This window comes from Venturia canescens, chromosome 1 (genome assembly GCF_019457755.1).
Source record: "Venturia canescens isolate UGA chromosome 1, ASM1945775v1, whole genome shotgun sequence".
In the NCBI taxonomy this organism is placed as follows: domain Eukaryota; kingdom Metazoa; phylum Arthropoda; class Insecta; order Hymenoptera; family Ichneumonidae; genus Venturia; species Venturia canescens.
In genome coordinates, this window is record NC_057421.1 from 16,016,173 (window position 1) to 16,041,810 (window position 25,638).

The window sequence follows — 25,638 nt, forward strand, 5'->3', positions numbered from 1 at the left end:
GCATTTTATTAGTAAAAAAAAACTTGTTAATATACTAGTGAATTGAGAAATTTCGTGAGAGATTGTGGGAATTTATAGTTATGGATGAAAAGGAAGAGGAAGAAGAACGATGTTTTGATTAACGTAGATCATGCCCGAAGGATCGGATTTGTTTGGGTTTCTGAATTCGGTCGATTTTTTACTTCGTGATTGAAGATATTGTCACTTTAAATTAATGTGAGAGTTATTAATTCGTAATCATAAATCAATTTTTCCAACTTATCTTTCGGCGAATGAAATTGAAGCCATTAATTAATCGTGGATCCGTCACTGACTGAACCCCAAACTTCATTCGTTCCTGCGGCTAAAATACTATAGTTTTTATGTTAAAAATCGCATGAGAGAGGGCCGATGGAAAACACAAAGGGAAATGGATCAAGAAACACGTTTATCACAATAACCGATAAGACGAACCCTTTAAAATTTAATATGCGTATCAGTCGACTATCCATTTAATCTGAGTAAATTTCAAGACTTTAAGAAAATCGTCTCGTGTACGAACTACCTTAAGTCGGAATTGAATCATTTAATGATTGTGAAAAATTAAATTGTTGGATTGGCAATATTAAAGATTTCCATTATTTATGGTACAAAATACTACCTCGAATGTCTACTACTTTTTTTGTTTCGATGTATTTCTCTCCGCGCACACTTTCGGCCGAGGGAGAATTGTGGGAAAATTGTGTTGATATATTTCGTTATACGTATACGTTAATGCCGAACTGTCGATCCGTCAATGCCAACAGAAACTTGAAAAAACTACGACATACTCAGCGATCGTAGCACGATCCATTGCACGGTTGATCGGTCATCCGCTCAAGAACTGGCTTCGCTCTGAAGCAGTTTGACTTAGAAAATCAACGTTATCATCCATCGACCCTACTGCCGATCCATCGGTATCGTTTGTGTAGCTTTCAACGATACTTGAGATTTCTGGAAAACAAAGTTTTTTCCCAGCCACTGTGCACATCCAGGGAGAGAGCGCTTCCAAGTTAAAAATTCAAAGTTGACCAAACTTTTGACGGAACTTCTTAATGATGAAATTTCATGCTTGCTGGTCAAAAAAATGTGAATCCGTTTTTGCTTCTTCAACCGTCGAGGGTCTCTTGTGAGACTCGACCTGTCAATTTTTATTCGATAATCGATTGTAATCGTTTTTATTGGTTTAAATAACACTCGAGTTTATACTTCCAACGACTTATGGAAATCTTTGACTCTCGTTGAGATGTAAAAGGTTGAAGATGCACTTAAATGAAGAAGGAGAAAAGGGTGAATGTGCATACGTATTTTTTGTTTCGTGTTACGGTAGCACACCTGCTCCCTCGTGACCAGCCGGCTCGTGTCTCATTGGACATCGGGCTACAAACGTACCTGACGCGACTGTAGGTGCACGCACGCCCCGTTATCGTTTCATATACGCCCGACAATGTCACGTACGCATAAATAAAACAGGTTTCAATGCGTCTCTGCATAAAATGAGCTGATACTCGATCGAGTGTCCAACGAAATAATTTCCTGCCATTAAAAATAATAAAAATGAGTGGAGAAAAGAATTTTCCATGAAAATTGTTACAAAATGTTTATGAAAGTCGGTAAAGCAATGAAAAAACATCGAGTTCCATAAACCTCTACGTATATGGTTGTGAAAAAAAGGTTGTGAACGGAATATCAAATGCTTCAATTCAATATCCAGGGAGCGAATTAAACGCCTTTGAAGGCCCTCGTGACTTAACGTAACCGAGTAGAGAATCGTAAGACTCGAAGAGTGATCTTTGTGCTGTCTAATGCCAGTGCAAATAGATTCTCTTTGAATCAACGCCTGCTCTCGCGCAATGCTCACAAAGCTCAAGAATCACGCGTTGCAGCAGTTCTCACTTATGATTCTAGAAAGCATGATCCTCGCCGTTCACAAGAGGCTGCGGTTGATTTTCTCGTGATCATAGCAGGATTCCCCTTAGAACATCCTTCAGTTTCACGAAAGAAAAGCAAGAACCATAGGCGAAAAAAAACGAAAATTCTAATTTCCTGCTCTTGCCGCGAGGGTATTTGCGTTTCCATTAAGTCTCGGTACAGACCAACACGGCTGAGCTACTATTTCGCAAAGTCTCAACACCATTATCATGACTTTATAGATCCTGTTTATCGAATGGTGCTTTTATTCCGACCATATATACAGTCTTTTTTGCGTCGTAATATATCTGCTGCTTCGTCTTGATCCAGCGATTATTGCATAAGGACTGGAATGAAAGCGTAAACAAATTGAGGAGTCTAAAGGGGGTGGAAAAATTTATTACCTGGATTTTCACTTTACGATTTTTTGATGGACTCGTACCGGAAAAATGGACATATCTTTAGTACCCGCCCACCATCAGGATTTATGTTATCGTGGACACTCTCATTGGATCGGGTCTCTCTCTCTCTCTCTCTCTCTCTCCTTTTTTTTTATCGTGCACCTTCTCTTTTACCCTCCCTCGCACATTTTACGTTCGCTCATTAGTTCAAAAAATTTTTTCCCATCATTAGTAATTTCTATGTTAATAATTAACCGCGCGTTAATTACCATCGTTCCAATATGGATACAAATATTGCGTTCGTCATATGAGTGAGTTTTGCAGTTTGGCTGTCTTTCGATGGAGGATCCGAACATAAATGGGGGAATGAGGCAAAATGTTCATGCAGTCGATGCTGTGACGAGTTCATTCGCAACATCACCAAGAAAATTTGCCCTTTTGATGTAGCACCACCAACATATAAATATCAAAACATTTTATTGCATAATCTTGATGCATGGAGTCCGGTATCCAGAAAAAAGTTTTTCGCACAAATTTATATGGTTTTTAAGACACTTTTCGTTATTCATTGCAGCTTCATGGACGAAGCATAGTTGCATTTCTCATCTGAAAATTTAACAGTGATATTTGATGCCTGCTGATTGACGTTTAATGACGCGTACACATCGGGGAACAGTGGGAAGGATGATAAACACGCGACTATGTACGCAGCACGCCCAATCGTTGATTCGTTGTTTCGCGTTTACGACTATAAATTACCAAACTGTTTCAAATTCCGGTCTAGGATTCACCAATTTATACACAATGTTCTTGAGATTTCATGCGAATATCTTCCCAGCACTTGAAAGTTTTTTGTGAAACTTAGACATAATTTTCAGTCGCCCTTGAACTTATGACTGTATAGGTCAATATTAATATTATTTATGTTATTATTATTGATATTGATAGGGAAGTTGACAAGCCAAAATTGCGTACTGGTTGAGCAAGCAACGGATGGTATTTGTGGCACTGCGCATGATGTAACTATACGTGGGTCAGTCGAATCTCTCTCTCTTTGATATTTATACATGCATGGTTAATTGGCATAACGAAGTGCAAATAAGTAATCAGTCGTGTCCTGCAGCATCGATAAATCACTCAGGTCAGATATTTCGAAAAAATCGTGTTTTCGGTTCTCATATTTTCTATGAATATGGTATTGAGAAATTTCTTTTTTTACAATTTTTGGTCAATACGATGTTGACCAAAATAATGTTTTTATTTGGTATTTAGTGTACATGAAAAATTAGCGCGTGATCGCGGAGAATCAAACTCGTTAAGCCGAAGGATCTTCGTGTGCACAGAACAAACGTTTTTTCGACTCGAACAACCTTAAGAACGCTGAAAACAAAATTTTATTCCTCAATCCTTCCATCGAATATTAAAATCTCGTATTATCAATGTAGGAATAACCAATCACAGGTTCGAGTAGTCTCTTGATCAGACGACATTTGAAAGGAGCATTCCGTCCCACTGTCCAGGACTATCTGATTTGTTATTTTTAGAATAAACGATCAAAGTTTTCGAAATTTCGAATCAGTTACTCGGTAAAATATTCAAGAAATAGGAAACACAAAGTTGGTTTTTCAAACAGAGTGATCCAACATTTTTTCCGGTTTTTTCCTTCTGTTACTCATACTGATAAAACTTCAGTGATTACATGCTCCTCTTGCTTAAAATTTTCCATAGTTTCCATAGATTTCGTTAGTTCATGTATTTCGTTGAGAAGTTGAGAATTTTTTCCTTACATCACGAGAGATTTAATTTTCTTCTGAACATTGGGTTATTCTAGACCGCCCGCGGTATAATGTAGCAACAAGTTGCTCGGTGGAGCACGAATGTCTTGATGGGTCTTGGCCGGTAGGCGGTCGGCACTCTTTCTCTCTCTCTTTTCATCTCTGGATTGTCGCTAATCGTTATTGGCACCGAGGCTAACTTGATTCTTCGGTGAAAATAGTTGCGATGACGGCGGCAGAAGTGCTACCAAGATGTGTTCAACAAGTACGAAGAAGCTTCGCTGAGCCAGAATATCGAACGACGTGTCGGGCACTCGTTGCAGGACTCGGTTTTATATCGAACCAGATTTTATCACGTTAAAATTTGAGGATAAATATTTTGAGTGTGGTCGATGTATTTAGGAATGAAATTGAAACGAATATGCTGATGGTTTTCCTGTCTGTAGGAACGTCAACTGTAATTCGGCAGTGAGAATGGAAATGTAGAGTTCCGGCACGTAAAAAACTGACACGTACGGGACCTCAGTCATTAACAAAAGAGTCAAAACAACTTAACAACATCCGAGAATTCTTCAACATAAAAAAGAAGAATCTTGGAATACGTAACACAAAATTTTCGACCTGCCAGTGGTTTTCGAGTACTTCGCTATCGAGGAACTTTTTCGGTCATTTTCGAAGCAACGAATATATATATATATACAAGGAGGCTTCTATTTTTTTCGTCTCCCGACTAGATTTCGTTTCTTCTCACGTGAAACCGTAGACAGAGGTCCTCAAATTGGAAGGACCTCGTCGCAGGACCTATTCTCCTCTACCTTGATCTTGTTGCGGTAACTTCAGCCATACGAGTGTTAGTACTCGTAGAGTTACCATTCTCTGGCTGATGGACCCAATGGGAATTTACATGAGAAAGAGGAGGACCGACCAGCAGCAGTCGCTTCTTCTTATTCTCTTGCCTTGACGATGGAAATATACCTTCGTCCCTCGGGGGCCCCTCCGGTTTCACGGTTGTGCGCGACTCTCGGATACACACGTATTCGCGTCGAGCGGCACCTCGAAACCCTCTTGCTCGCTCAAGATTAAATTTATTCGAAATTACCCTCTTGAATTTCTTCCGCAGAGTGAGACGAACGAAGACCGCACACCGCCGGCATGTAAGGTAACTCCATACGTCGTGCGAACTACTCGACCCTTTTTCTTACCTTACACCCTCCTTCTGTCCTTCTCTCTATCCCTCTCTTTGTTCGTCACTTCTCGATGTCACGATCTGACCTTGCTGGTTCCGTACTTTGGCGATGTTACGAATCTAGACTGCATTGAAATATTTTGGCTTCCATTGTCTTTTTTCGAAATTTTTGCACGACGGGATTCTAATGACGGACGAATTTGATAATTATCATTTTATTTTTTAATATTATGTTGATGGCTGCCGACAAACATGAATGAAAGCTCTTTAGTTCGATTGAAATGGCCACTAAAGGTTTCCTGCTGATCGTTCGTCTCAAGAAGAGTGAAAATAAGAAAACGACGACAGTGATTAAAAGTTGAACAATGCTCAGAAAGTATTCCGTAAACGACTTTTTTCATGTTTGCATGGTTACGGCATGACACAACGAATTTCTGGAATCATTAGCTTCGTTATCCCTCTTTAAGAACTAAAGACGATTGCTTTTCTTGCAACGTCACATGGAAATTATTGGGCAGTAGGGGAGACTTCTCACCATCGCGTGCTGCACCCTCTTAAAAGAAAACCATGGGCTAGACTATCATCGTGAACTCTCAACTCTTTCTAAGGTAGTTCTATTCTCAAACGTAATTTTCCGCTTCTGTTGGTATACAGCAGCGCCATACAACTTTCACGAGCAACGACGCATCATCGGCGTTCGGGCCGAACGCAGCTTGTCCAGCGGAACGCTTTTCACCCAATTATAGTTGACCCTAACGGTTTGTTTGCTCATACTGTTGCACGGGGGACGCTCAGAATCTACTTTTTGCCTACGTTGTAATAATGGCAGATAATTGATATCCAATTTCGTTGCCGTTTCATCAAAACACCTGAGTTTGACGAAACGGACTAATGTGCCGACGACGTATTCCTGAGACCCAGAGGAACTGTTACGCCCATCCACACACGTGCTCCCGCTGCTGGTGTTCGTTCTCGGGACTGGCGCGTGAGTCTTTCATAAGGTCTAACCAAGACTGTTTCCGACAACGTGAAGAATTCTTTCGACACATTTGTTCGGGACAGTCTTTTGAAAATTTCTTTTGCAAAAATGAACATAAATATCCCATGCACAAAATATCATGATGTAGAAATAACCCAATACAAAATATCTCCGCACAAAAATTTCCCAAATAGTATATACAAAATGCGTATAAAAAATGTGTACGCAGTTTGGAGATATGTTGATACGAGGTTTATTTCTGTGTACGATTATTATGGATTATTTTTATGGATTATGGATTATTATGAATCACTCACAGAAATAAAAGTGGAGCAAATTCTTCGTGGAGATGATGGTCATGCAGCAAAAGGTACCGGGATCAAGACAAGAGAATTGTTAATATTGTTGCGATGCATGGAGAGTCTTCTATTATCGATTATTTGCGTGGCGCACAATCTAAGAATGCAATAATTTTTTTTCTTTCCGATCGAAAAACAATATTTTGGGGCATAACGTCGCGTATGCTTGTGTTGCAATATACAATATTATCCGTATCACATGAATACATGATCATATGTTTGTTTGTGTTGTAATTCGTGTTTGCGTAGGATGTTTATGGATATTTATGCGAGGGTTATAATATACTATACATGGGATATTTTTGACGTATAATCTCGATGTCACTTGGAAAAGGTTTCAGTGACTACTCTGGCAAAATTCACCAAAAAAAGTAATCGCGCTATCGGAAGTAGTCTCGGTTAAACCCTATGAGCGACTTACCTGATGCGAGTCCCGGTAACGTGTATCAGTGGGACGCTCGACGAGAGTCCCGTTTCAAGTCTCGCCGGGACTAATATTTTTGCACAGAAATGCATCAGAATGCATTTTGATTTCCCACAGGTATCTAACCAACGAGAGATAACATATAAGAATGCTGCTTTTTAAATCCGAATGAATTTCATCGGATGCTGTTAGGCATATTCTTGTTCCTCCATCGCTGCCGTGGGATCTTTATTGCGGATCTACGGGTTGCATAACAATGCGCCCAAGCCCAGATCCAGTGGCACGGCCCATGAAATGTTTCCTTCATGCATAAGTATCTATGCAAAGCCAATAACGATTTCTGAAGAGGATCCCCACGAGAACGACGAGTAGAGCGACGGGAGATAATATTTTCATATGAATACAAATGGTAACAATCCTCTTGATCCTTTCTCCTTCTCATGCTTATGTATGTATCATAGAACTCTGGAGCAGTGCACCTTAATGCGCTTCAGTCATGAATCGACTTTACTTTTAGTCATGCGAATATCGTTGATGAAAAACATATTTTATACGAAATAATCAAAGAAATATAAATTTGATAACACACAGCACGAATAGATTGGATGTCGTAAATCACTTTCGGGGATTTGGTTCTTGATAATAGCTTTAAAAACAGCAATCGAGCTTACTTTCTACCTCAGATCTATCGTGTCACCTTTTTCTGAGGGATTTAAATCGATGCCCCATCAATTACTGACAAAAGTCGAAGCAAGGAAAAGGCGTTTACCGGTACGCTAATTGCATTTCGAGTCACGGTAGTAACTGGGAGATAAGTACATTTTCGTATATTGCGACGTCAGAGACAAGAGCTCTTTCCAGTAAACAGAGCAATTTCCAAAAGTTTTTCAACATTTTTTCGGCGATATTTAATTTTATGACTCAGGTTTACTTGTTTTATGACTTTTTGTCGAGTCAGATTTATTTTCTTATCACACTGCATTGGTGTCTTTCGGGAAATCATAAAATTAGATTGACAATTTTTTGGTATACTCGATGTGAATGAGAGAACTCTTGCAAGATTGTCTTTTTGGTCGAAACAACCTGTCAGATAATTACTGCGGAGGTTTAGGATTGGAAACGCTGTTTAATACTGAAACGCTGAGCGAAATGTTGATGACGTGGTAGGTAGGAAATTTAACGAGTCGCTTCCAGGGGCTCGGGTTTAAGGATGCGTAAGTGAGCAGGCTGCTCGATTGAAAGTTGAAGATAAATTGAGAGTTGTAAAAGTGCAGATTCCATTGAACTCCAATAATTGATGCCATCAAGCTTATTTTACCGCTCTCATTTACCGCTTCCGCTGATGAAATTTGGTGAGAAATGCAATCAGCAAGGTTTCTTGGGCTTCGGTAGTGGCTGCCGTATAGCACGATCTTCAGTTAGCGTTACATTTACCGCAGAGTTCTACACGATCTCAAGAATTATGCGCCGTACAAAATACGAGGCGCGGAGATGCTGTCAGTAAAAAAATAGAAAAACGAAACAACTGCAAAAAAAAACGTTTACAAAACCCAAAAAAAGGATGGAAAGCTACAGAATGAGGGAACGAAGGTATAAGAAATATATAAAGCGCTCTGGACTCGTTCTATCTACGCCGGTCAGACCGATCTGCTTCCCCTCAGGGATCGAAGACCGAGAAGTACCAGGAAGCGGAATGCACCGAACAACACACTCACGCGGTTAAGTTCGAAGAAGCTGTGCAACATATTACAGAGTAGTATGCCAGAGTACACTATGCAGAGGCATAATTTAGCGAGTTAAATTATGTATTAGAAAATAAGGCTACGGTTAAATGAAATATGAAAAAAGAAAAATGAAGGTCAAGTTCAAGCTCATCGGGATCCCTGCACACGAGGGAAAAGAGAAGCCAGAAGTATTTATTACGGAGCTTCGAACACTCGTTTTTTCTAATCGAACGAAAGATAAATCCAGAAACGTAGATATTAAGTAAAAGCAAAGCGAAATCTGTACGAGGTAAATCGACCGATACCGGTAAAACGCTCGTCCGTGTCTCCGTTGAAAGGTTTCCTTTTAGGGTCAACCCGTGCACTCGCTCCTTGTCGTCGAATCCATTATTACGAGTTCCACCGCGTCGAACCACCGTCATAAACACCGTACGAGGAGGCATGTTAAAAAATAAAGGAATAATCGCCGAGCGTGTACTAAAAGTCGATCGTAAAGCGCTAGAAGCGATATAGACAGTGGGTAAAAGGAGCTTGCTAGATCCTATTGTCCAGGAAACATGCGAGGCATCACCGTTCGCTGCCAAGAAAAATATTCACCTACGATGCAACCTGGAGAACTGGGAGAACGTACTACTGGTCTTCTTGGCAGCTCTTTCGAATCGTCATCTTGGGGCTTAGTCTTGTATATGCATACCTGAGGCATTCCCATTCGTGGCTTTCACGACTCAGCCACATCCCTGCTCATTTTCTCACGTTCTCGATAAGCGGTAATTTCTCGGAGCTTCTTACGTTCCTGCACCTTGAAGCACATAAATCTTGCAATGGCAGCAGCGCTGCCAGAGAAATAATCTTTCAAATTTCATAAACTGATTATTATTGTTGCTTTTCTTTCATTGGAACCGAACTTTAGCGACTTTCTTATAGATCTGTTGTTTTATGGGCTCTGTATATTGAGAACGAATTCCATTACCCATCAATGGTGCAAAATCATCGGGCTGGTTCGACAGAGATCCAACCACATTTTGGAAGCAATAAAATGGAAAAGATAATCGATATCGCACCTCCCGTTGTACGTCGTGTAACACACTCAAGAAGTTTCGATCAGTCGTACCTGAGACTCACGTGTGTGAGGAAGGGAGTAAAAGTCGATGGACCAGATATTTTCTTGGCGTGAGTCGTTGAGATGTGTCATAGTAACAGAAAAAGAGATTTTATAGCTTAAGACACATCTTGTGGCAAACGTGTACGGTTTCTGCCATTAAAGCGAGGTCAGGTTCTTAACCATTCGTTCAGCACTGCAGAACCGAAGTAGGAATATCGCGAGAGGAGGATAACCAGACAGCATTAACGCTACAGCTAATTGCTGCCAAGTATTTGCTACCTCAAGCGAACACAACTAGCCCTCCAACGTTTTTCCATCTCCTTTCTCTCCTTCTTCTTCTTTTTCGTACTTGAGATCTGCAACACAACAATGTCTGAGAATATACGTGTCCGTGAGCACGCTGCTTTTAATCGATTCGGGAGAAGCGCACTGACTTCCTGAGAATCGCATTCGAAGTAAGCATTGCAGAGAGCGCGGATCTTTTTAAGGCTGTTCAAGTGACTTCTTTTTGGCCACCTGTATATCTCATTCATATTATTATTTTTCTGTAATTCGCTCCAGTAAACTCGGGGTTGGTCGAATTTTCGTTATAATACTTCACCGCCAATCTAAAGAGGCCATGAGACTTGTCATCATTTTATAATCATTTTCTGATTAAACCACAAATTTCGAAGATTTTTTTAGTTATCGAAAAGTCTGTCGTTTTCGTACAGAAATGCTTGACTTTTTTTTCGAAAAGAAGCTTCATCAGTGCATTAGGACGTGAAAAAATATATATTTTGCCGAATCATTTATCACGACAAATTTTCTGTGAATGACAAACACAACTGCGGAATCGAACAGTTCCGATTTCGCAACTTGAATAATTCGCCTATTAAAGGTGTTTGTACAGTAAAAAAAATGTAGCTCGGCCCGTTGTAAACAAGATTATTGCAGGCTGTGCAATAGTTTGCACTTTATTATAGAAGTGAATGAGAAAAACCCGAATGAGTTTACATTTCATAAATTTTAGAAGGTGGAAAAAGCTCCGGCTGCAAGGCTGTTATATCTCGGAATCGTAAGAGAGGAGAATCGCGTCAAAAGAAAAGCAGAAGCGAGGAGAAAAAGGCGCGGGTATGGTCGAGGCGTGAGGAAGTCGTAGGGAGAAGAAAAAGCACTTGTCTCGTTCCTTCTCGTGGAGCCGGCTCTTCCCATTTCTCTCGCGGGTAACGCGCCTTAACTCCGTTATTGACGGATAAAAGCAAACGCAAAAAGGGAGTTCTCTGCCTCGACCGCGCGCGCGAGTTCTGACGATGGAACAAGTCGAAACGAAGAGGAGCAAGCAGAGCACGAACCCGAAGAGAAGGTCGAAGCAATATAAGAACGGCCTAAACTCCGCGAATCCTTTTATTAATCCGCGTGGCGGGATTGGATTTAAAGCCCGAAGAGCCTTCGGGGCGGTGAGGGCAGCCGTGGAGTTGCCCCTCGCACCCTCTGACTATAGCTACATCATCTTTACTCCACTCGTCGTGGACACTCAGGAGCCAGGAAAAGAGAGAAAAAATAAAATTTTCTCAGAATTTTGCAAGCACGCCTCTCCTCTTTCTCAGCACACTTCACGCGCGCTCTTTTTCACTCCATCTTTTTACTTTATTTTACTTCTTTATAAGAAACTCTTATGTTCCCTTCATTCCGCACGCTTCTATGACTTTTATCCGGTTCATAAATTAAATTATCCGTGTCAATGAAAATTATGGGACCTTTTTATTCGCGCGTCTTCACCGACGCAGCTATATTCTAATCAACTTCGCTGCTTCGACTTCAGTTCAAGCACTAAATACTCGTACCTCTGTGGACTTTGATTTCTACGAAATTCATTAAAACTAGATTCTTTTTCATTTGCACTTTAATCCTATGACTTCAAACTGTCCTTTTTTAATCCCCGCAAGTAAAGTGTACCTGCGGCGATCGTTTTCTTTCGTTCGTAATTCCTCGATGGAACAGTCTTAGTGCATAAAACCTGTCCGAGAATTTCATGGATACTTCCGGTTTTCAAACCGATCGATATACCCAGTGCAGGTGTATTATACACAGGTACACGACAGATATTCTGACGTAGAAGAGAGATAGCGAGATATAACGCAGGTATCCGCTCCGGATCATTGTAGCATTGTTGAGTACACAATGGACACCACTCTCTTTCCCTCCGTCGCTCCCCCCCTTCTCTCTTTCGGTCTCTCTCGTTCTCTCAGACTCTCTGGTAGGCTCTCGTCGACAATAGGGATTTCGTGAGGCAATATTCATCGATCCGTATAGGTATACGCGTTGCGATATGTCATGTATATAATACTGACGCGGGGGGAAGGGAGAACGAGTCTGAACAGCAATGATCCTGGTGGTGGTGCTGCTTCTATTGCGGCTGAATGCAAGAAAGAGTCTCGAGTGTTTTCTCGACCCATGAACCCTTTTATAATCCTATGGTATACTATATCAAACAGGTATTGTTGATGACAATGAGCGAAGGAAAGTGCTCTGTTACGAGTACAATTCATGGGCGAACTGTGTACGAATTAAAAAAGTTAAAAAGCAACACACGCGGGAGTGATTCGACAAATTGTATGGGAATAACGTTCCGCTTGCATCGAATACTAGTTTTTGGGTGTACCAAAGTATTTATGTTGAAATTAAAGAAATTACGTGCCTTTAAAATCGTAGTCGCGATCGTTGCTTTTATTTTTTTCGTACTATCTTCGATCGATCAATGCTTTCGAGTCGAGCACTATCGAGTAAAATATTAACTATTTTTGCGATGTAGTTTTCTACAATGAAGGCTGAAAACTCAGTAGTTATACTCTACGAAACCAGATTAAAAATGGTGAATGCTGTACACGTGCTCCGGTTGTCGTAAAGTCTGTACAAGGAGTTGATGAAAATCAGAAAATATAAGAATAAAAATAGTGCGCAGTCTCGTAGAAAAAGCAGGAGTGATGAGATCGCGGAGGATGATATAATATCTCATATTCTTGGTAAAAGCAAAGGGTAGTTACAGTCGAGTCGCTGGATAAAGCTCAAGGCTTGCACGTATCTATGGAAAAAGAGATTGTATAGAGGACGAGAGACGCGTTCACATTCTTCCTTTTTTGTCGGTCGTTAGAGCGAAAACGTTGTCCATTAACGCCTCCTTCTCTTTTATACTTTTGTCAGACAGCAGACGAGCCAAAGCGATATTAAAAAGTCCGATGCCGTTGCACACTCGTCTCAGCAATAAAGCTAACTGCCCGCACGCGTTACGGGGAACGCTCAGCATCCATCGTCTTCGTTGTTCTCGCGGCCCTCGCTCAAACTGCAATCAGAATTAGAGAAGCGTTTCACACCCGGCGCGAAGCCTCTGCCGCACTTTTAATTCGCTTCGAAGTATTTCGATTCCACAGCCTAATCAAATTTGATAACTTTTCATTCATCCTACATATTGAAAAAGCATTTTTTATCGCGTACGAGATTCCCGAATGCACTATCGCAGATCGCACCGGAATCTATTATATTTCGTTAAATGTTCCATGTTTTGTTCGTCGATTCGAATTTAATGCATCGAATCTAACGATAAAAATATGCGCGACATGGAACTTTAGTCTTAAGAATTACGTGATTTTGAAGGCCTGACTTTACGATGGTAGAACACGCCTTCAATATTTAAATAACACATTGGAGCGAGGAATTCACGGAAACGTATTTGGTACACACCATACGCAGCAAGATATAAGCTGCTGGATCCGACTCGCGGGTACTCTTGCACGTTTCTTCATGAAAAGAAAATAATTTGACATATTTTAAAAAGTTTGAATATCGCCTGGAAAGTTGTAAAGCGTTATTCGTTGACTCGACCCTCGGCATCTCACTTTTTTATCCACAGTATCGTAGTAGTGTGTAGCAAGGGTGACTTCGCGGCCAGCAGCTCGTCGCCCATAAACTGCGACGATGACGAGGGTGAGAAAGCACAAGAAGCTTAAGAGGGTGAAGGGAGAGCGTTGAGGATCGGGCCGGCGAGGTATACCGTGCTGTTAAGAGGGTCGTTGCGAGCAATATCAAAGCGATTTTTGCCGAAATAAGTTTACCGTAATTGACGACTTACAAGTTAACAATGTACCAAAATTCTTCATGCTTTGCTCCGTTGACGTTGAAGGCTCACGCTGTAATTGTGTGTTCAGATTTTCTGCAGTCCGGCGCACCAAACCTTTCACTCGTTACGCTCTTCGCAAGCTTAACATGCAATTTTTCATGTGAACATCTCCAATCCTGAGTACCAAATTTTCAAAGTGGAATCACATCCCTGAATCTTTTACTTTCCATTATTACATTTTTTCATCCTCCACGCCTTCCAATGTTTTCAATCCCACATGCAGATTCGACAATAACGAATAAAAAGTGAGGATAAACTACAAACAGAAAAGAGTAGCAAACGCCAGGGAAAAAGCTCGTGGCTCGAGATCTTGTAACCATACGCTTGTCGACGGTCGCTGAGTCGACAAGAGGTGGAAGCAACTCAGCGAGAGTGTACGCGAGATACTAAGGGGGTGGTTGGCCACCGCGCGTACGCGTCCCGGCATGAATATTGCCAATTTACGGCCAGAGGAAAGAGTGAACGTACGGTTCTCACCTAGCCTTTCTCGCTAGCTTGGCTGAGCCGGTTTCCGCATCCTCTTTCAGCCCCCCCCCCCCCCCCCTCACCCCGCCCCTCCGCCGGCTTGAGCACAGCAAAAGCTCCGCGAGCATAGAACGAACGAGCGTGGCGGTAGAAGCTGCCACCCCTTTTTCTGCAAGTCTTCTTCCTCTTTCTCCCTTTTCGTATCTCCATATATACTTATATGCTATGCACGCATATATATATTTACTTTCTCTCAACCCAGAGCTTGCACAGTAGCCTCTATTTCCTTCGTCCCATATCTACCCCCCCACACTCTTGAGTTCCAGACAAGATGAGAGAGGGTGAAGTAACTTGGTACGAAACTGGCGAAGGTAGAAAATTCGAGGGAGTGAACGCTAGAGGAGAGAGAGAGAGAGAGAGAGGGAGGGAAAAAGGTCGCTTGACGTGATATTGGAAAATGGCGTCGATGTGTGCGGGGTAGAAAGAGGAGAGTCTGGTGATGGTAGGCGAGGGAAAGAAAACGCAGAATGTGAGGAAGCACGAAAAGGGAGGAAAAGAGAGCGAGAGAATTTGTAGGATGGCGGAAGGTCGGAGCGACGGTAGAGGTACAACCGCCACTGCCAATGCTGGCTTCTGTGCACCCCTGGCGGGGGGATGAGGGAGTGAAGAAGGCAAAAGAAAGAACGAGTGCAAAAAGCGAGCGTGGAAACTACATGAACGTGAAAGAGTCGACGGACCGGTGCGACAGAGAGTGTGGGAGGAGGACGACGATGCGACGACGAATACTGCGACGAGAGGCTAGTGGTAGTAGTTCCAATGGTAGTGGGGAAAAATAAAATAAATTGCTCAACATATCCAATAAGGTGGCAGAGCCGTCGCCCGGGACGACGCCGACTCGCTATTCACTTCTCTTTTTCTTTAGTGTGTCCTCCTCGGACTCATTCTACTCCTGTTTTTTGTACATCCGTAACTCCTCACTGAGAAACGGACTCCTCCACCAACTTGGAAGATTTCCATCGAATGACGAAACCGTAGATGCAGCAATATTCTTGCGACATTTCTCGAGCGCAGATTCGATGATGGAAACGTGAAAAGCGTTTTATTGTGGTTACCGGGACTGATTAAATTTTTGAGTCACGTTACAGTTTTCATTCCGTTTCTGCGAACATCAGAACTCATTCCATCGGATCACGAACACGATTGGTTTTTTTTATTATTATTTTTTTTTCACAGTTCAGACGAGTTTCCACATCGGCAGAGTGTTTTTGAAAAGTTTTTTTGTTTCTCATGGGAGTACTGATTATGATGGATGAACCGAGCGAAACTCATGCGCGCACATGCGCCTAGAGAGTTGTCTATCTTCTTCTTTCTCGTCTTTTCCAAGCCGTTTTTTCACGGTCCTCAAGCATGCCGATGGGGTGGGCTTGCAGGAAGCCGTAACTGGTCGAGGCAGGATGGAACGTAGAACGCGGAGTATTGGATCAGAGGATACCTAACGTTACCACCCTCGCAGGCTCCTCCATCCTCGTAGCAAACCTGCTCCCCTCGAATCCCATCGATATTACCATACATATAGGATAGCCTGTAATCTTGCCGGTCTCGCACGTATATACCGGCGCGTTTCGCTTCGTCGTCTGCCACCTTCCAATCCCGCTCGGCTCCTCTTTATTCTCCTTTCTCGCTCGTTCCGCATTTCCATCATACTGACGACTCAGCACAGCAGGCCAGAGCGGAATATCCTTCATATGTCTTCCGCTGCATCTTTTATATATATTGTTAGTTACGCTTGCAACTCGCGCTCGTTGGTGAACGCGGCCAGATCATTCGAAGCTTTCGGGGAAGCTTGCGACGAAAAATATTAGAAAGTAGGAGAGGATGGAAATACGAAACGGTTGGAAGATGAAAAAAGAGACAGCGGGGGAGTGCGAGGGTGGTTCCACGGGAGAGCAGAAAGAGGAGAGAAAGTAGAGAGACGAGGGAAACTTTGAAGTTGAGCGTACGTGGTTCTTCGTTCTCGGCTTGCCGGATGGATACCGCACAGAAGTAGTGAGCAGGATAAAGAATCCGAGCTTCCGATTGGTCTCTGCTTCTTCCAACCCCCTCAACCGTCTTCTCATTCTTACGTGTGTATACGTATACACGCGGGGCTTGTATAGTCAGCCCCGTCTTGCACACTCTACATCCGAGGCTTCTTCGACTCTGACGGGCACACACAGCCTTACTTATCTCCAGCATTAATACATACACCCACACAAGAATCGTTCCATTCTTATACACGTATTTCTTCCCGTAGATATCGCGCGAGTACGCGGTTGGCCCTGCTGGTTTTCTCCTCTTCGCCTCGACACATACTATATTCGCAGGTAGAATATTCAGCACACACCGCGCGAGATCTATATAGACCTGAAAAATGAGGCGAGGAGGAGGAGGAGGAGGAGGAGGAAGAAAGAATGGTGAAGAAACGAAAAGGAGTTGCATGCTAGCTGAATCGTGAAAACTCGTTTCTCTTCTGCCACGATGTCTTGGTGGGTGCGTGTGCATACACATATATACGCGAGGAAAGGATGACGAAGAAAATCTCTGAATGAACGAGCGGAGGATGCGGGAAAAGAAATCATCCCCGGGCGACCCCTTCGCTCGCCCGAGGGCGGAAAGAAAAAGTAGCTTGCTCGGCACGAATCCACAGTCTACACGCTCCCTATACGCTGTTGAGGCAAGAAGCAAGACAGAAAAATATAACAGTAATACGTGTGTGGTTCACGATACACTCGGTCTGATGTGGCGCCGCACCCCCTGACGACGGCTACGGCCGAACGGGAGCTCGAGGTTGCGTGATTCACGTGTGTGAGCATCACAGCGCAAGTCTGCTCAATGCGACCGGCATAAAAGTCGCGGCCCCCGAGATCCTTTCGACTCCACCCATACACAATCAATCAAAATCTTTCTCGCTTCGTATGTGTATGAGAGCGTGCTTTTTGTGTGCGAAGCAAAACGTACGTGCGCCCTTGTATAGAAATATTTAGTCTTCGTTTTTCAATGACGCTACGTTCTGACCATCGATCATCGAGGACCTAACATTACCGATGAAAACTTATTTCGCAACACTCTTAGTGCTCCTCGTTATTGGCACAATGTGAAAAGGAAAGTTGACGAACTCGTATTAGGAATTCTATTGACGTTTTTAACAGGGTGAAATGTCATGGGTCCGGTCTAACTGAAGCGATCCATTACTTTGTTAAATATTCAATGACTCATTATCGGGAAATAAAAATATATTGAAAGATGAGTTTCGATTATTTATTATGAGATCATTTTTTCATTATTCACATTTGAGCAATTGTGAGGCTCCATTTTGAGGCATTCTCCAGGAAACGTTGAACTTTTATTGAAATATACGCGCTTGTAAGTTTGAAGGGGTTAAAAAAATACGTAGTGCGAGGGTTGACGCGGGCGAGGCTGGCTGGAAGGTTGATGTCGTAAAGACACTTTCATGCTGAAGAATACCCTTCCTGGATTCTTTTCATCAGAAAGCTCTTTCTTTTTCTTTCTATCGTCCTCACGTGTACGTGCATCCTTAGCAAGCAGCACTTGGCTCGTCCTCATCGCGTCTACATATCTGTTATGCGCGCGTCCTCTCAACGATTGTAGAGAGTGAAGTCAAAGAGGACGCGAGGACAAAGGGACGCGAAACGATAGACGCGATTCGTGCCGAGGGAGATGAGAAGGGAAAAGAGAGTAAAAAACATGCAAAATGGGGGGATGAAGAGAGAGAGAGAGAGAGAGAGAGAGAGAGAGAGAGAGAGAGAGAGAGGGAGGGGGGAGACGGTTTGAAGAGGAGAAAAAAAAGGAGGACGAGAAAGGTGATGGAGGGAACGAAGGAAAAGGGTGCGGCGATGAAGGTTGCAAAGCACGCTGAAAGAGGAAGAGAAAATCGCGTTGAGTCGTCGCGGGTCGAGTGCCCCCTTCCTTTTACCGTGTCGAATAAGTGGAGTAGCCGAAGGCACACGGGCGTAGTATATTCATTCTCGTTCTCCTGCTTCTTTCTTTATTCACTCGCAAAACGAGAGAGAGAGAGAGAGAGAGAGAGAGAGAGAGAGAGAGAGAGAGAGAACAGAAAAAGCCCCTAGATGCCTCACCGCTCGGGCGTCTCGAGCTCGAAAAAATCGATAGTACCGAGAACGTAAAAGGGTTAAAAGTCTCCTCGTCTCGCTCGCACTTTCTTTCGTCCTCGAGAGCCAACCCTCTCGGCTTTCGTCGCGGCGAGGAGAGCGGCTTTCGAAAGAACTGACTGTCGGACTAAAGGCCAGCTAGAGAAGCAGAAAAGAGAGAATACGCCGAATGTATACATACATTTATGTTCCCGTTAAACTATATACTTCGATGCGTGTATAGATGAAACAGGGGAGAAAAGGGGTTGAAAAAAGCGAGGAAAGCAAAAAGAAGCGACACGAATGCGGCAGAGAACGAGATTTACATACCTCTACCCTGTCGTCCTGTCTACCATAGCTCGGGCTTCTCTTGTTAGCTCAAAGTTGCCTCGTCCGCGCCTTTTCGCTTTACCTCAGTGCGAGTGTGTGCCTGTCTACACTATTACAATCTACGTACACACAGCCTACTAATATATACATACGTTAGTTCCATAGCCTAACCTTCCGCTGGCTTTTACCCGCGCTTAAATATCAGACGAGCTCTTGCGGTCGTTAGTTGCGAGAAAACTCGTGGAAAAGTGACGAGAAAGTACGAGCTTGCCAGGCACTAGCTTGACAAGAGAATTCAGATCAAAAGGATATGAAGAGATGGATAAAAAGGGAGGAAGAATGCATTTTTTGGCCTGCCAACTCTAAAAGGTTAACTTTATTATGGCTAATGCACAATGTGAATTATTTAACGCGTACTTTGATCTCGATGTTTGTTGTCATTTAGCCAATTTTTTTTTTAAATTCCTTCCATTTCGTGTTTGTACTGTAATATACGCTTGGGTCGTAACAGCTCCTGTGCGGGTTTCGTAAAGAACTAATTACCTGCTGTGTGGCGTGCCCGAACATTGTTTCTTTGGTTGGAAACTATTTGCGCCAACTTGATGAATCATTACAATTTTTTAATCGGTGGACATTCATTTTCGTGCGATGCTGAAGGATTCTTCAAGACTCGTTGAGGAATAATGTACTCTGATTATTTATATTGAGTTTGCAATCGTATGTTTTTTGCGATGTTTACGATCGACTCCGCGTCTTTTAGTGTTAAACCGAGCGTTTAAACCCGCTGAGAACTCTTCAGAAATATTTACCGCGAATAATGCGAAAGGAAAAATAAAGAATGAAATAAAGGACGCAGAAATAGTTCTCATCTCTTGCCTCAATAGCAGCGAAAGATTTCCGAACCATTATGCAAATATCTTTGGACTTGGGCAAACGATTCTCTTCCGGTTGCCGTCTCCGTCACTACCTACGAAGAGGTAATCTTCCGGGGGTCTGTTTATTCCACAGTTCCGGTCATAGCGCCTGAGACTGCGATTTACCAATGTCGCCATGTGGACCATTGTGAAATCGTTTGAGGAATCGGAAACGAGCGAAAAGAAATGACGAAAAGAAAGTGCTCCTTTGGCTCGCTTCATTTTCCTTCCTTTTGTATGTACAGATAGTAAATGCTTTTTCCTCACAATCTACCAAGACAAAAAGACCGTGAGAATACCAAATTTTATTTCCTCAGGAAACGACGAATTTTATGGCGAATTATTTTTAAATAACGAATATACAGAAAAATTAATATTTAATGATGATTTGGCATAATTTTCAAATGCGCCGTAACTCCGCAGAATCATACTTTGACAGTTTAATGCTTGTTGAATACTTTTCGACATTTTAGTCGCAAGCACATCTTCGTGTACAGTGATTTCCCTGCAGGATAAAACGCTGAATAAATTAATAAAAAATTGTGTTAATTTTATGATCGTCAGTATATTCATTTTGACCGAAAGACATATTTTTAGTCAATTTTTCGTTGGCTAAATAAATAATCCGCAAAAGGGTTGGATCCGTTATCCGAGAGTTTACTTTGTGTGAAAGAAGAACAATTTTTCATTGTACTTTTGTTGACACAATACCCAAGTTGGATAGATAAACCGTTGAAAATACTACGTCGAAAAAGCGGAAGTTTGTTCTGCCGAGGATTTTCGTGAGCAGCATGGCTTTCCGTGGAAAATTGGAAAATAATAAATTGCCAAACTACTTTAAAGAAATTAGACGGGAGGACGGATGTTCGCCTCACCGTAATGCTTCGTTTTTTTTCTCTTCCTCTCTACTTTACTTTTTTACCTTCACATCGAAGGTTCTTTCACTCACCCTCGTGGCGCACAACTCCACGCGCGTAAACTTCCCTGGTTGTGCGCGCCTCTCTCGTGGATATTGATTAATTTGCTTAAAAAGTTCCTGCCTCTGTGTGGCCAAAGCTCTTTCTCTCTCTCTCTCTCTCTCGCTCCTTCTCCCTCTCTCGCACATACTATTATTTTATCCTCCTCCGTTTTTCTCCCGGTCCTCAACCCTCTGAGCTGCCCTCAGCAGCCACACGCTGTTAGTATTTATTTCACGGCGATGTCGAGCCCCGGATAAACTCGTGCTGGAAAAAAGAGAGAAAACAAAATAAATAAAAAAAAAAAAATTAAATTCTCAACCGTCTTGTTACAGAGAAGAAAAAGTTGCGATTTTATACTCGTTGGAGAATTAATATTGTTCGTTTATGATAGACCTTTGCGATAGCACATCAGAATAACAAAATACATTAGCGGTAGGATTAAGTATTTCGGTAATGCTTTTCCGAAAATACAAAAAAAAGCAATTTTTTGATGAGAGTCGGTTTAAATATTACGATGCCTAGGTTCAATCGAACAATTCTATTAACAGATCTTGCTATGACTTTTTCCAACGTGTCTCCAACTCGGAACAGATCCATCACTGGTTTCGTAAAGTTTCGACGATATTGCGAGAGGAAAAAATGTACAGTCGTGTGCAAAATTTGAAAATAAAATACGACAATTTTGAGGAACAACATATATTCTCTTTCTGATAAGCTCTGGGCGTTCCTGCCAGAAGAGTGAGATAGCAAAATAAAAGATGAGACCGGAAGAGCGGTGGAACGCATTTCTATCTTCCTCCTTCAATTTAAGGCTTTCTTCGTGGCCTCGTGCACAGACGCAATCGGCTTATGGTAATGTCCGGATAAAAATACATCTCCGAGCGATTGTTCTACGGGTTACGTCGCGACGGAGCTTGGTAAACGCGAGACCGGCTGTCTCCTCGTCCCGTCTTAACTCTTAGACAAGATACGAAAAAAAAGTGAGAAAGAGCAACGAAGGAGAGAGAATTGCGGAAGAGGTACCCATCGGTGTATTCTATGCTGTATGCACGGGATTGAACCTTTCCTCCAGGATAACGAAACACAACCCGTAGAGGAAGAGATAGTAGACGTCGTACTTTCTTGAAAGCTAGCACAAAACGTATGCTAAAAGAAGAAAATCTTGTCTTCCTGTGTTCTGTGACGAAGACTATCTTTTCCTCCTTGCGCGAGCCGTGCTGGATCGATGACCTTTTCCCATGGCGTTCACCAACCACATCCCTGTCAAGATTCGATTTATTAGAGCTGTCTCTCCATTTTCAACTTCGTAGATTCATTGAGCGATTGTTCAGGTCATCGAGATGAACTACTTGAAATTCCGTCCATTTTGGAAAGCGACTTTGGTCGATGAGCAAAACGGGGGATCGAGAGACTGGAGAACTCTGCAGATTTTCTCGTTAACTTCAAAGTCCTTAATAGAATTTTCAAATACGGTCATTTTCGTCCACATCAAAATATATCCTGGTGCAGAGTTCGAAATTGATGGTTAAAATGAGTCGAGCCCAGCAAACTCATTGAATAGTTTTTGTTTGTGTGAGTTGGTGTGAAGTTTCAAAAATATTTAAAGTGTTTTTGCTGGGTACGACACTGCTATTGACTTCTCGAATTATTAAAGTGATGAAAATGCCTCTGCAATTTTTTGTCCGCCCTTGAAATGCCGCAACAACGAATTCCAAGGACAAGGATCCCGTTTATTAAGATACATTGGGGACGTTGGATGCTGCGTGGCACTCCGAGGCCTCGAATCTGAAAATGGCGCGTTGCCTTATGTAAAGTTAACGAGGCGACCAGGAAACTTTTGCATGAATATGAAAGTGGAACGTCGTCAGCAGTGAAACCCTGCTCGTCACCCAATTTATATTTTAAAGCAACGACCCGGCCACGTTTGTCGCTAGATTGGATGGGTGTGATATTAATATGTTTTCCCGCTATATATCAACTCCGCTGTACTATGCAGAGTAAACAAACATTTTGCCAATTCATCAGAATACTTCCAAACAGCTATGATTGTTAACCTGATAAATAAACCTCGCTATATTTCCCTGTGCATTTAGGCAAATTACTGCAAATGGAACGTCAATACGGTTGTCGAATTGCCTCGTAAGACACATACGATGCCCTCCTTTTTATGGCGATGGGGTGCCATTTTTTATTTACATGAATATTCAAAAATCGTGTTAACCAATTAATCGACATGTAATTTTACGAAAATTGACGAAACCTTAAGAATCGTGGGCACAAACAATAATTGATTTTTTTTTTATGTAAAATTAAATTTTTCCTGCGCTTTTTTTTAGATGAAATTATCCCACAGCCATTCCAGAAATCGAACAGCTGTGAAAAAATTCTTTTTTTCAATTGTAAAATTGTTGTACTTTGAAGCTAAAATATTGGAGTTCGATGTAAATACTTCTATGATATTCGGACACGGTCTTGATTCTAAAGGGAGATTCGGTCTCAGCTTCGTGGACGGAGTCAAAACGGTTCATAAGAGAAAAAAGGCCCCGTAGGACAAACACGACGAAAACAAAAGAAAATCCAGTGGACTGATTGGAGGAAGCTCCGAAGTAGAATGAGTGAGAGTCGGATGGTTGAACGGAAAAGGGATTGTGCGTCACGCAGACGAGAAAGCTTTTTCTTCGTGTTCTGTTTTGCTATGAGGGTAAGGCCCTTATCTCAGCAGAGGAAAAAAAAGAAGAAAAAAAGGAAAAACTAGGGGGGAAGAGAAAAATGAGAAAAGGTAGCGTCTTCTTCTTTTTCGCATCGCGAAAGATGCCTGAAGAGTAGCGCAGGATATAGCAGACTGGGTTGCCTGTAGCCTCGCCGCCGAGGAACTTTTCTACCGGTGCTTGTAACGCTGCTGGGACGTCTCGAAATTGGAATCTGCGAACGAGTCTGCTCCGACTACCGTAGCAGCATGGCCCGGGGCACAAATCGTTCTCTTTTCTCTGCCGGCTCTCTTCCTTTACGTCTCTTTCCTTCTCTTTCTCTCTCTCTTTCTAGCGGTGTAAAAAACACAAGATATTCCTCTGTTGAGAAAGTCAGTAGCAACAACAGCGTATAGACATTCGCGGTATTATATGGTGTAGCTACTTATCGTACATTTATACGTGAGCATATATGTATAAAAGTTTCTTAAGACTTTATGAGAACACAAAAATTGTTGTTTATATATGCTTCTTCATGGGATGCCAGACGACCATGACTTTTTGCTTTAGGGGTTTAATTTTTTTAATCGTCGATAATACTTCGAGGTCCATACGCTTTTTCGGATTCTTCGTTTATGAAGGCTAGTGAAAATAAAATACTCCAGTTTATCAAAAATTTACGTTTTCTTTCAGCTCGGATAGCCTTCGGCTTTGTTTTTCGATTGGGAAGTGAAAGTGAATTTTAAAAACTATTCATGTGTCCGAGCTCCGTTCGTTCCAGTGCACTTGATATGAGTTTGTCAAAATTTTGAGTTGCCATCACGTAAGGTAAAATCTCTTTTAGGCTTTTTTTTTGGATGACCGTAAAGTGAAGTTTGTAAGTCTCCCCCAGTACTGTCGTCCAAAGCCAATGAAAGCCTCGTCCTCGATGTAAAATCTCCACCGACACTCCATGATGGGAAAAGCTTTTTGACAAGTCCCAAAAGTTTTGTTTCTTCCTTGGAGTCGATGGTTCACGAGGTCCTTGTAACTTGGAAAAAAAAAAACAAATAATTCAATTTCACAACCGTATCTGCTTGTTCGTTCGTCGCCTCACGGTCTGTCGCATATTTTGCAATTTCCTATGAGATTCTAGTCCCATAAAACTTAACCTTTGAACTACTCCGCCCTCGTCCGCTGGAGGCCTGTGTCATGGGCATCATCTTCAGAAGGGTCAAGTTTAATTTTGTCAGTTATAACGTCGTCGAAAAAGCCACGTATAGTTTCCCGTGTAGGTGAGATTCTCGTACCTGTGGGTGGTGTACGCATGAACGTGTGCAACAAAGGGTCAAGGAAGGGTAGCGTATGCGGAGTGAGCTCGCGTATTGACGCCCCTACGAGCGCATGCGCCCCTAGAATAGAAAACGTTTCTCTCACCGAAACCCTCCTGTAGGTACAAGGACGACCAGATCACTTTTGTATGAATGTATGTTTGCGCAGTTGTGTTGGACATTGAATGTTCCTTTACGAGTGTGTTTAACACTTCTAGCGCGCAACCACTCCCACATTGCTCGATTAACCTAAATATTTAGTGCAGCCTCTAATTGTCCCTGTACGTGCCACAAATATTTTCTTGGCAGAATTGAGGATCGCGTATTTACAAAGATGATAAAATACTTTGAATTACGTTTCTGTGATGCTACAATTTTTTTCATTATTAATAAAAGCACAAACAAGTCGTTGATGCGCCACGTTGGTTCGGGGAGGGCCTATTATTGGGGACTTTTAGTAAAAAAAAAGTATTTGAAATCATTCATTTTTTTTGCATTTTAGTACAATTTTGTGGAATTCGTTATGCAGAATATTAAAAATTGTGCCGATGATGATTTTCGCAATATTTTTCTCGGAAATTTAGCTTTTTATGTTTGTTTTCTCTCGCTGTTCATTTTTGTGGAATCTGTCTTTTTGCTTGTTCAATGAGTAAAGCTTAAGCGAGAGAAGTGCTGGGTGTTAAATAAGCAAGGAGAGATCTGAGCGGGTATAGCGAAAAGACGCGTCCGGGGTCGTGAGTCGTACCTTGGAAAAGTGGTTGAAAGTAGGTTCGTAAGGAGCAGCCTCCCT

General features: G+C 42.2%; 1 protein-coding gene across 1 annotated transcript in view; it reads left to right on the forward strand.

Moving 5' to 3' along the window:
* The window catches only part of MESR6 (misexpression suppressor of ras 6), a 443,740-nt gene that overhangs the window by 115,417 nt on the left and 302,685 nt on the right, over positions 1–25,638 (forward strand). The window lies entirely within an intron of this gene.